Below are 12,309 nucleotides of genomic sequence, written 5' to 3'. Positions count from 1 at the left end.
AGCACATGAACAATTACTGTGGACATGTGGACCTCTCTTCAGAGGTTTTCTACAGAGGCAGCTGGTAGCTGGAAGCAATGCCCTTCTCTGTGGGTCTTGTCTGACAAGGGCGAGCTGTTCGCATCTCTTGATATCCAAACCAAACAGCAGCACGGGACTGGAGGACAACAAACCAGCTGGGCGTCGGGGTCCCAGGGCACAGGGTCTGCACAGGATTGTTCACCAGGAAAGTCAATTTCAGGAGAATGCTCACCCCAGTTTCTACCACAGAGGTTAGGCTCTGCCTCTCCGTCCGCACTGGCTTATTTCATTTGCTACTAGTCCCTTGGTTTGAAATATAACCTCCCAAGGATGCTCAGTTACTCCTCGTAAACTGCCTCTTAGAAGTCTGCCAACCAAACCGTAAAGTCCCTGAGGTTTGGGGATGTGTCTGTTTTGCTCACATCTCCGCACCCAGCCCCTGGTTCAGCGAGACGCACATCTGTCAAGTGAATGAGGGTCAAGCAGCCGTTGTTCCCCATGCCCCAAAACAATACCTGTTTTTCCTGCTGATGTATGAGGATTTCAGAAATGTGAATGGGTAAAATCTGGCTAACGTGAGGTGGTGACAGAGGACTCGTAAACATCTTTACAACTGTTGAGATTATTCCTAGAACAATGAACGAATAATTTCAGAGAGGTGGTAGAATTTAAAACGTGAAGGGACCCCAGAGATAATGTAATTTCCTCATTTTATAGATGAAGAAAAAGAGGCCACAAAGAGACCTGGAGACTTGCTCAGAGAGTGTCTGTAGCATGAATTTAGCACAAGCATCAGGAGGTCAAAATGCCCATTGGGAGGACAAAGTACAAGCTTGTGCTTTGAACCCTGCTATCCAAACCCTGGTGTTAATGGTAACGATAATAATGATCAGCCAAAAACAAGGTTTGAAAATCTGAATGTGCATGACAGGAAATGCCTGAGTTCCCCAAATCACATTAAATCACCAGATCTGTGTGTATTTAATATGTATATTAAATAACCAAAGTGAAAATGCAAAACACCGCAAATATGTGATGGGGCTGGAATTACAAGGCCATGGAAACCTTTTCATTTGGCATGGTCAGACTTGGAAATGTGGGTATTTATCTCTGAATCAAGAGCTCATTTTTCTTTCTTTCCTTTCTTTCTCCCTCTCCCTTCCTTCCTTCATTCTTTTCTTTCTTTTTCTTTTTTCCTTTGAGAATGAGACAGTGGCAAGAAGGGATACTGAAATAAAAATGCCAAGAGCCGCTGTCAAATGAGAGGTCATAAAGAATCGGAAAGGAGCCTCAGAAATCACAAATGGATCCAAAGACACAAGTGTAGCTTCTTCTGGGACAGTTCTTTTCCACCTAGGGAGCATAGCCTGGAACTTGCCATGGAGGGAGGAAAACCGTCCCCACCTCTGGGCTCGGGACCAAGAATGACCAAATCTTGTAGTCAGAGGGGGCCTCTGAATCCTTTCTTTAAAAAGGAAAAGAGAAAAAGAAGCATTTAACGCTTTCTTCCAGTGACCGGGAAACACCGCCATTTTGAACGACTTAAGAATGCTCTGCTTTTTTAAGGATGTGGCTTTTTTTTCTTTAATGTAATCGTGACCTCAAAAAGAGGAATATTTCTCAAATGAGTTTCTTTATATTCAAATCACCTTTGGACAAAGGCCAAACATGGACAGCATCAGCCTACTTGGAGAAAATTTCAAGGCTTTCATAAGGGACTGGGAAAACGGGATTATAATGAGAGCCATTCTGGAACCTTAACGACAGCGTTTGCCATCCCAAACACTATAATAATCATTATTATTCTCTGGGATCTATTATTGTCTGGTAAATAATATGTGTTTTCCCCCCAAGTTCTAAAGGGTGCAGCTGCACTACACTCTATTTTCTGCAGCCCCATTCCTGCTGCTCTGAAAGCCTCCTCACACACCGAGCTTATTTTAAGAGAATGGCAAAGTAGACAATTTGCGTGCTGTTTCCTTCCCTCTCACCACATCCTTGCCATGTCTGGGACACACGCAAAGGCCAGATGGTGGCAGTACAAGCCCCTTTCTGCCGCTGACATTTGAGGAGGGGGTGGTCCTGAAGTCGTCCTCATCTGTTCCCATGGCTCTGGCTGTGGCTCAGGGCAGCCCCCTTGTTGGTGACCCGGGGAACAGACGCAGGAATCAATGGAAATGAAGAACCAAGCTTGGGCTTCACCTTCCTGGAGTTATTGGTATGCAGAGTGTGAAACTCAAGAGCGGGGAGGAAGCAAGCCTGCAGTTTTAGAAAGTGATCGTGAGGAAGTTCCAGGGCCCGAGCCAGTTCCTATTTTGCCCTTGCCAAGCAGAGGGATCTTATGGAAAATCCATCCAGTTTAAATTTCTTGATCTGAGCAAAGGGGAAATTACTATGATAAGTGAGACAGAGACACAAGTCACAGTCCAGCGTGTCCCCTTCTTTAACCTCCCCAAGTCTTGATTCCTCCTCTGTGACACCGGCGTCTCGGGAGATTTTCGATTCTATCTTCCATCTCTCAAGTTCTGTGACTGTGGGATCTTTGGACCAAAGCCAGTGTCAAGTACGTAGGATTACAAACTTGAGCAGCTGGATATTAATCTGTGTATAAGGAAGACTATTAACTTCTGAACTCCAAAGCACAAAGTTTCAGAGTCTCCTTTCTACTAATCTCTCTCTCACGTGCACGTGCGCGCAGACACACGGGCACACACACACACACACACACACAGTATCCCTTAATGCAGGAAGTTCTGGGGAAACAGCGATACTCGTGCCTCACATTTGGGTTTTCCTGTGAGTCCAGGGTTCATCTGAAGGCAGGACAACCCAGGGGTCCTGTTACATGGAATCCCACATGCACACAGCCCATCCTGTGCACCACGCATGTACTATGTTTGCAGACCGGCTCCACAATGTATAGTCTCCAGCAGACCTGTATGGCCAGGCGCCTTCAGAATCCCAGGCCCCCCTGCCCCTTAGGCCAGAGGAATGAAGTACCGTCCTCAGGGAAGGCATAACTAAGTGCAGTGAGAGGGCCTCTGTCTGCCTGGCACTTTTCCTTTTTTTACATCAGGAAAGCATTGCTAAGAATATGATTGAGTTACTCATCCTCCTTCACCCCACAAGAATTTTCAGAGAATTATGGAGAACAGAAATGTGCCTGAGTACTAAGAAATGCTTCCAATGTTGATACTGTCAAAATATAACCATTCTCACCTTTCCTTCTTTGGCCTTTACAGCCTAAGACTTATGCTCGCTGTCTTTAAAAGGAAGTCTTATACTTTCCTAGCAACCACTCCCAAAAGGAAATGTGTGTCCAGAGAAAAATGTGTGTCTGATTCTACATCCCAACATTTGCAAGCTGGTCCCTCCACAGTGCAAGAGTCCACTTCTGCCGAGAAGCCTGCCCCGATTTATCTAATCCACTTTCCAGACTTTTTCTTTCCTTCCTCAAATACTTTTGTAATTAGCATAATCAAAACCCTGTATGTCTGTCCCGTCTTACCTGCTTAGAAGGCAAGCTCCCCATGTCTGCCAGATTTATTACCCCAGTCTAAAACCCCATGGCATCAACTCTATGATGTGCGAGAAGTGCCCACTACTGAGCTGGCTGGCCTCTGTCCACTTACCCGAGCCTTACAGTGATGCGGCTCACTCGGGCACATCGGCCCATCACTTATCACGGTTAAATACAGCCATTACGTGCTGGCTTCGGCCACGCTGTTTATCTGGAACAATAATGAGTCCCCGAGGACTGGACTGGTCTCAGGTAGCCGCAGCTATTCTGGGACACTCACAAGAGAAGAGCCCAGCGGTCGATGAGCAGAGTCACCTGCATGAGCTGATAAACCCAAGTGTGAGGCCAGATAGTGGTCTCCACAGCAAGGCCTTGGTGAGGTTTTGCCCAAAAATGGTTCCTTCTCTCCCCCATCAACCACTGCTTCGTGAAGTTCTGAAATGGCTTTTGCCAAGACAGAAATGGCTTTCATTTATGAAGTGGATGGCACCTCTTTTCTTACAGCTCATTAGTTGGCGAAAGTAATTGAAAAACCTGGTGTGATTGTTATGGAAAATAACCAGTGGTGGGGAGAGGGTTGTGGGAGCCAAGGATGAGCATCGGTTGGCTCAGTGCTAGGCTCTGGTCTGAAGTACAACTTCATCACCACTGTGCTGCCCACTCCACGGTTCTCATAAGCCAAGGCTCATGCATATTTAACAGAAAAAAAAAATTAAGCCAAACGTAAGGACTTGCTTTTCTTAATTTTCTCCTTCAGCAATAACTCTTATTTTACTCTTTAATCAGGAAAAATCACCACCACAGAAGACCCCCTGCTGGGATAGCTCCATCTGTAATTCTTTGTTCTACAAGTTAAAATTTTGGTTTTCTCTGCCAAGTTGGCTTGATGAGTTACACGGGTACAGAGGCCTGTTGCTTCTCACAAGTGGTCACTGCTATTTCTTGCTGACCTCTAAAAGTTCCTAGGGCACAAAGAACCTCGGCCGTGAACTTCATCTCGTGCACTCATTAGGATCCTCTTCTTCACCCCGGATGACTGATCTTAAACAACCTCCAATCCTTTCTGGAACCTGGGTGTTTAAGCAAACCAAATGACCCTGACCCTGGCCCTTTCCTAAAAGCGTATGGGGATTCATGACTAACAGAGTACATTTTCATAAATGCACTGGGGCAGGTGGCTACCTCCCTTCACAAAAGAGAAAAATAAAATAAAGGAGACTTACATACTCTAGCTAATGTTCTGCAGGAAATTTTGAAGATGAGCCAAAAGCCCTATGCCTCTAGCTTTTAGGACCAAGCACTTCCTATTATGGTTTGGCAAAGCTTCAGGGTTTTTTTTTCCCCCAAAGAAGGAAGTCAACTTTTACTGAGCACCTACTTGATGTCAAATGCTGCACTAGGCACTTTGATATATTTATTTCACTTGAAAACAAGCACATTTTATATAGGTATCTCACTTACACACTTAATTCATGGAAACAACAATGCTACCTAAGTATTTATTTCTGTCCCCATTTTGCAGATGAGGAAACTTTCCTAGGAAGGTTAAGAAGCTTACATGGTCAAGGTCACTAGCTAGAAAGGGGCAGAGTAGGTTGGATCCACCTCCTATGACCCCAAACCCCATGCTCCCGTCCAGGGAATACCTCCCTCAGTCCGGGTTTCATCTCTCCCCTCCTTCCCCTGACAACTGGGGGTCACAGTGTCAGGGATGTGAGGGGCCCTAGAGACATAGACAGTCCATCTCCTTTGTTTACAAACAAGAACTCTGAGAAGCTAATTGATAAGAAAATACAATTACATTTTCATTCCAGTTTCATCCAATACACCAACTAGCTAATGCTCGTTCATGTGCCTTCTAAAAATTCTGCCTTGGGGCGCCTGGGTGGCGCAGTCGGTTAAGCGTCCGACTTCAGCCAGGTCACGATCTCGCGGTCCGTGAGTTCGAGCCCCGCGTCAGGCTCTGGGCTGATGGCTCGGAGCCTGGAGCCTGTTTCCGATTCTGTGTCTCCCTCTCTCTGCCCCTCCCCCATTCATGCTCTGTCTCTCTCTGTCCCAAAAATAAAATAAACGTTGAAAAAAAAAATTAAAAAAAAAAAAAAAAAAAAACAGAAAATAACATAGATGTTTATTGTGTTAAGATTGAGTTTGTCATTTCTCTATATCTATATTATCTGAACATGGGCATTCTAGGTTAAAAGAAGAAGGAGGAGGAGGAGGAAAAGAAAAGAAAGAAAAAGAATGTGACAAGTAGCTATGGTTTATGGACCAACAGTAGATTTTGGGGATTTTAGCTGGGATCTGGAGGGGTGGTCTTTCTGGCACTTAATCTATTCTTTACGACCAATCCATGAATAGGGAGGGTGGGAAGAAGAGTAGGAGATATTGAAGGGGGGTGGGGAGAGGCTTCATGTTCATGGAAACTTCACTGCACAAAGTAAGAGCAAACATACTGACCCCCCACAACTCCAGCCAAGGAGACGGAGAATGTGGTTAATAATTACTTCTCTGCAACCCTTTCACCCTCCTGACCCCAGATGTTCAGGTACAACTTATTTCCTCTCTGAGATCAGCTGCTCAACATGAGGAAGTGATACCATGGGTGGCAAAAATATGCCTCTGGTTCCTGGCACAGGGCATGTAACTCAAGCAGCCTTGGTCATATCTTGTGTCCCACTGAGAGGAAAGGCAGATGAGGACTCAGGTTCTAATCCTGGCTGCGCCACTCTGACCTTGAGCATTTGCTCTGTTTGTCCCAGTCTCTACCCGTAAAAGTGGAACCAGACATCTTACACGTTCTGGAATGGTATCCCTAACATCCGAGGTTGACAGCATGGAAGCATTTCATCACCTTGCATTCCACATCCAAGGGAAGCAGGTTCTGAGCTACAGCGGACACCATGACAATTCTTTAAACAAGCACCTACTATGTGCCAGGTACTTCCTTCGCATTTTAACCTAGGTTATCTACCACTGGAGCCTGATGACTCTATGAGGTAGGAGGTCTTATCTTCATTTTCGTGTATATGAGATGTGCTCAGTGATCTTACATGGGGACTCTGGAGCCAGGATGCCCGTCAGATCTCTCAGTGTTGTCATTTACTGACCAAGGACACAAGATAGGAGACTTAGCCTCTCTGGTCCTTAGTTACTCATCTGTCAAATGGATTTAATAATGGTATTCCATAGTGTTGCTGTGGGCACATAACCTTTGAACGCTGCCTGCACATAAAGTATGCTCAATAAATGTTAGATGATACAATTATTTAACGAGAGAATGCAGGCACAAGAGCTTATAAAGCTATTCCAAACTCTCATAGCTAGTAAGCGATACAGCTAGTTTTCAAATCCAAGCAGACCTCACTCTGGCCCTGCACTTCTCTCCCAGGCCTCACAGCCTTTCTAACAGGGCGGTACCTGCCAGCTGTAGGGCATCTGTGATGTGCCACACTGTCTGTGTGTTCTACCTACCCCTCACAGTAATGTCACTGTTACTCGTGACCTAGAGAGGAGACTCAGGAGACAATCACCTCCTTCCTCACCTCCTAAAAGGCTCTGCCAGGATCTGCACCCAGGCTGGCCCAACTCCAGAGCTGATGTTCTTTTCCACAAAACCACACCACTGCCTTCCTTCACAACTGGAAGCTCCCTGTCCGCACATGTGGAAGCTTCAGAAGAAGGTCTAAGGCACCGGAGGTTAAAAAAGATAAAAAGGCATCTCTAAAAGTTGTCAGCCTCCCTTGACAGTGCCTGAAGGCCCTGGGAGAATAGGATTCAGACACTGTGGAAATCTCAGAAGATGTCTGAGGGAGAGCAAGCCACCCAAGCGTTATGGCTGCTCTTTGGTCCAAGGCCAGAGCTTTCGGGTGTCACTGCAGCCACTGTCCAGGCTCCGCGCTCATCAGCAGGGAGTCCTCTGCTGGGAGAGCACTGCCTGTCTCTGTGTGCCCATCAGTCCTAGCCAACAGCCCACACCATGCCTAGGTGGCTGGTCAACAGCTCTGGGCAGCTGGCTGGTCAGAAGGGCCAAGACCCTGTTTTCTACAACAATCTGGGGCCCGGCTGGCACCCCCGAATGGACTTTGAAATGGTCTGTCGGCGGTGAGGTTTTCTTCCACCATACGCCGTGAAGCCTCTTCATGCCTACGCTGGACACAACGAAAGTTCTGCCTCCCGTTGCACTGCTACAGTGCTTTACACACTTGAAGTACACTTGTGGCAGCCTACACCCCTCACACCGTAGTGATAACATCCCGCAGTGTTTAGAATCAACCACTGGTAATTAGCCTGTCATCAGAATGCAGCAATCAGCTTTCGGGATGCCAGTCTTTCTCCTGCTTCCTTTCAGTCTATGAACAGCTGTTAAAGCAATTTTCCTCCAGTACAGATTTCATCCTGTCACTCCTCTGCTCGAGGTCTTGGTGACGTTGCCTGATGCACAGAGTACACATTCCGTGATCTACCTGCCCGCTGCAGTCTCCGGGGCTCCTCTCCCTCCACAGTGGGGCTTTGCTCCAGCCCAGTGCAAGGCAGGTCATCCCCAACGGGGCTCACTCACTCTACCTCACCTCTGCGGCTTTTGACATCCTATTGCATTCTTTATTCTTACATTCCTGCTAGTCCATGCTCCTTCCCAGATTTAGGACCTCACTCTGAACTCACCTGCTGTATGGAACCCTATCAGGCTAACTGCATTAGCTATTGCTCTCCTGGGACTCTCCTCATTCATTTGTTCAGCAAATACCTGCAGGCCTGCTCTGCCAGCCCTGAGCTAGGAATTCAGTTTCAGCAGAGAGGGAGCCGTCCCAGATCCTGCCCTCGCTAAAGCATACTGTCTGTAGTATCACATCACTTTGCAGTTCTGCGTGTTGCCTGGAAAAGTTGCCTTCGTTATTTCTTGTCTCTCTCAGCAGGTTATTAGTTCCTCAAAACAAGTCAAGGACACCCGCCACTCCCTCTCCCATTTTTTTTTTTCTTTTCTGTCTCCTTCCTTCCTTCTTCACACTTCCCCTCCCTCTTTCCCTCCCTTCCTTGTATCTCTTGATAACAGTGTCCCTGCACAAAGTCAATGTTAGATACCATTAGTTAAAAATGGATACATTTTGGGGCGCCTGGGTGGCTCAGTCTGACTTCAGCTCAGGTCATGATCTCATGGCGTTCAAAAGCCCTGCATCGGGCTCTGTGCTGACAGCTTGGAGCCTGGAGCCTGCTTTGGATTCTGTGTCTCTCTCTCTTTCTGCCCCTCCCCTGCTTGCACTCTGTTTCTCTCTCTGTCTCTCTCAAAAGTAAATAAACATTAAAAAATTGATATGTTTTACTCTCTAGGGAAATAAATGAAGACCATCTCCAAACTATCAATAAGGGGACTGTCTCCCTCTGTTTGGGTATGACTGGGAATTTATTAAGTTTGTGGATTGTAATATATGAATTGAGTATAAGTTAAGAACTCCAAATACAGGATTTTTTAAAAAGCTATTATTCCTATGCATAAGCTACACACACACACACACACACACACACCAGCTGAGACAAAGAACAAGTAGATGGGATATGTTCTAATACACACACACACACACACACACACACACACCAGCTGAGACAGAGAACAAGTAGATGGGATATGTTCTAATACACACACACACACACACACACACACACCAGCTGAGACAGAGAACAAGTAGATGGGATGACCAGACAGTGAGGTGTGTTGTCAAAATCAGAACTCAGAATCAGTGACTCCTCATCTTTGTCTGCAAAGCCATAATGTTTTTCCAAAACTTTTTCATAGTTTTTCAATTAACATTTGGGATTCATGTTGCTCAAACCTTGGTGGATATGAAAATAGACATTAAGTCCTGTGTTTATGATGCCATCATATTCAATGAGAGGAACAGAGGGACCTGGATGTCTTTTTGGTTTGGCAAATTGTAGAACGATTTTTTTCAAACATTTGGGGTTTGGCTAAAACCAAAACTTATTTTGCCAAGCACTTTGGCCTTAATTTTTAAGCCCATGTGTATTTTAAAAGAAATTCAATCTATATGTTTCTGACTCATTTACACTTAACTCATGAAAATGCTGTTTGGTAAGAGCTATTAGATGTCCAAGCAAGTTTACGAGCCTTTTTAAGCCTTCATTTTCCCGTTCTTACCAGAAAGTTGTATTTTGCCAGCCATAAAAGAGTGTGAGCCCCAGAGGCCTGTGGTCAGTTTGAAATTTATAACCTCTGAAGTTTAAATGGATTCTGAGTGTGGAAAACAGGTTTTTTCCCTCTCCTCTTTTTCACATGAAGTGCACAAGCAGGCTATCTGTGATAAAGACAGGATCCTGGGTCTTAGTTCCCAAGATGGTTACAGGTGAATGATAAAGAGTTCAATCTAACCACCACTAAATTGCCCCTAAAACATTTCAGAGGAACAATATGACACTTTAAACTCATGTGGACACAGATTCAGATCCAACACTCGAATGGAAAGTTTTACTAAATACTCCCAGGATAAGACAAAGATGTGAGACCCAACATGATTCACATTGAACACTTTACCTTTGGGAGAACTGGGTAATTTTTTCTTTTTTAATCACAGACAACCAACCCTGTTTATGACTTTTTATACATTTTTTAAATAAGCTGAAACTACTAAAAATAGCATTTGAATTGAAACCAGAAAAGCAGGAAGAACGTGCATGCTGCAGTGACTTCACCCTGTATCTTCTATATATAATGATGCTCAGATACCACTCAATTACAGTATTCTAGTGGGAGAAGGCTTTTGGATAAAGTACTTAAAAATGGCTTATAAATATTTAAAGTATAAGCATCTAACAAATCATAATGACAAAGTTTTACATTTAACCACATGTGCTCCAAATATCTTGAAATTACTCTAAATATGGGTTTAAAATATCAAAAGGGCTTGTTGATGGGATGCAGAACTTTGCAGAGAAACTTAAACCTGATCGTTCTTGCTCCCACAACACCCAATCCGCACAATTTTTAAAGTGTGCGTGTGTAGATTTCCTTAGGAAAAGATCATGTTACGGTCTGAATTTCCAAAACAAGAGTTGAAGGATGAAATATAGGGTTTCCTTTTCTCTCACCAAATGCAGCTTAGCCACTTTGCTTCTAGATAATTTGTTAGTGTAGGTTGGCTCAAATTTAAGACAGTAACATTTTAGAAACACTTCGAGAACTAAGCCAGCTGCAAGGCGGATATCATTACAAATTGAGACACATGTTGTATGGGAATACCATTCATTTTCAATACCAAAAACATGTCTGGGGAAAGAAGTCATGCAAATGAGAGAGAGATACACTTTTTAATTGCATTTTGGGGATGTTAGGTCAATGGTTCATATCAAATAAGTCCACACACTGTGTCTCTCCCTCCTGTTCCTTAAATGCTATCAGTCGCATTCTTACCTCCCTTTTTACCCGAAAGAAAACACAGCTTGCTGTCAAAGAAAGACAACACACCAGAGGTTCAGTGACGAGACATCCAGCTGCACAGCCAAAGAGCGGGGTGCAATGAGGCTGGGGAGCGCTGGGCAGCTTTGATTTGTCACAGTCCGGATCCTGCAGCTACACAGAAAAGCAGTTCCCTTCTCCCTACTCAGAGAAGGCATTTGGGCAACTTGGTAAAACTGCATATGCACCAGGAGTGAGGAGTTAAAAGATCAGGGAGGCAACTTGACTGGTTTCCAACCTAAGAATGTGTAGTGCGCTCAGGAGCTGTTCTAAAGCATGAGAGACTGACTCCAAGTTTTTGTTGTTGGTGCAGCTTTTGTTCCAGTTGTTTTCACTAGAATCTTTTAAATAGCCCCTGAAATAATGTGTGTGTGTGTGTGTGTGTGTGTGTGTGTGTATGCGTGCCTGCGTGTGTGTGTTCTCCCTCCTTGCTGATGGCCTCCTATTCTCAATCCAGACCCCACCCCACTTTTTTGTCAGGCAGAATGCTGTGCAAATCCACAATCCAGAGAAGAGCTCTACACTGTTAACATTTAGAGCCGGCATCTGAGATGTCATTTACCCCTTTTCCGTGAGAATGGGACCCTGTTTAATGATGCCAGCATCAAACCATTTATCTTTTAAGGCTAACTTGTTTGTCTGGAATGGATTCCTCTTATGCTTTTGAGGCATCGAAAACCAAAAGTTTACACAAGCAGAATGCATTGCCTTAACATGCATTCACATAGGAAGTGTTACCCATTTAAAGCAGCAACTGAAAAATTCAAGATAATTCTGTGCAGGACAGAGGAAAGGAAAATAGAAAGACTATCTCTGCCCCTTTGGCACAACCTCTTTGACAAGAGAATCTGGAAAAGGCAGCATGCTGGGGATGGAGGTAAGCGTTTCACTACATGAGGTAAGTGTCCCGTGCTGTAGTGTATTTTGGTTCTTAAACACCTCTGCCCCTCCTCACTCCTTGTCAGCACGGAGGTAGGTGTAAATGATTGAACCATGATGCCCAGGCAGCCACTCAGGCTGGCAAGGGAATTACTCCCTGGAAATCAGACAGGGAGTTTATTTCCAGTGCCCTTCTGAGCAATGGCCTGTTAATAGCTGATCGAATGCTTTCCCCCTCTCCAAGCACACTCTTTCCAGGTGGAGAAGCATGCTAGGGAGCTAGAGAGAATGGGTAGCACTTTCAGAGACAGCTACATCAATGTCTTGGTGTTTACTGAGCCATCCACTTCCCGGGTGCTAGCCATTCTGCTCCCTTGGCCTCCAAAGCAGAGTAGAAGGTTTCCCACGGAAGGACAGTGTCTCC

Source organism: Leopardus geoffroyi, chromosome B2 (assembly GCF_018350155.1).
Source record: "Leopardus geoffroyi isolate Oge1 chromosome B2, O.geoffroyi_Oge1_pat1.0, whole genome shotgun sequence".
NCBI lineage: Eukaryota > Metazoa > Chordata > Mammalia > Carnivora > Felidae > Leopardus > Leopardus geoffroyi.
This window is presented reverse-complemented; position numbering follows the sequence as displayed.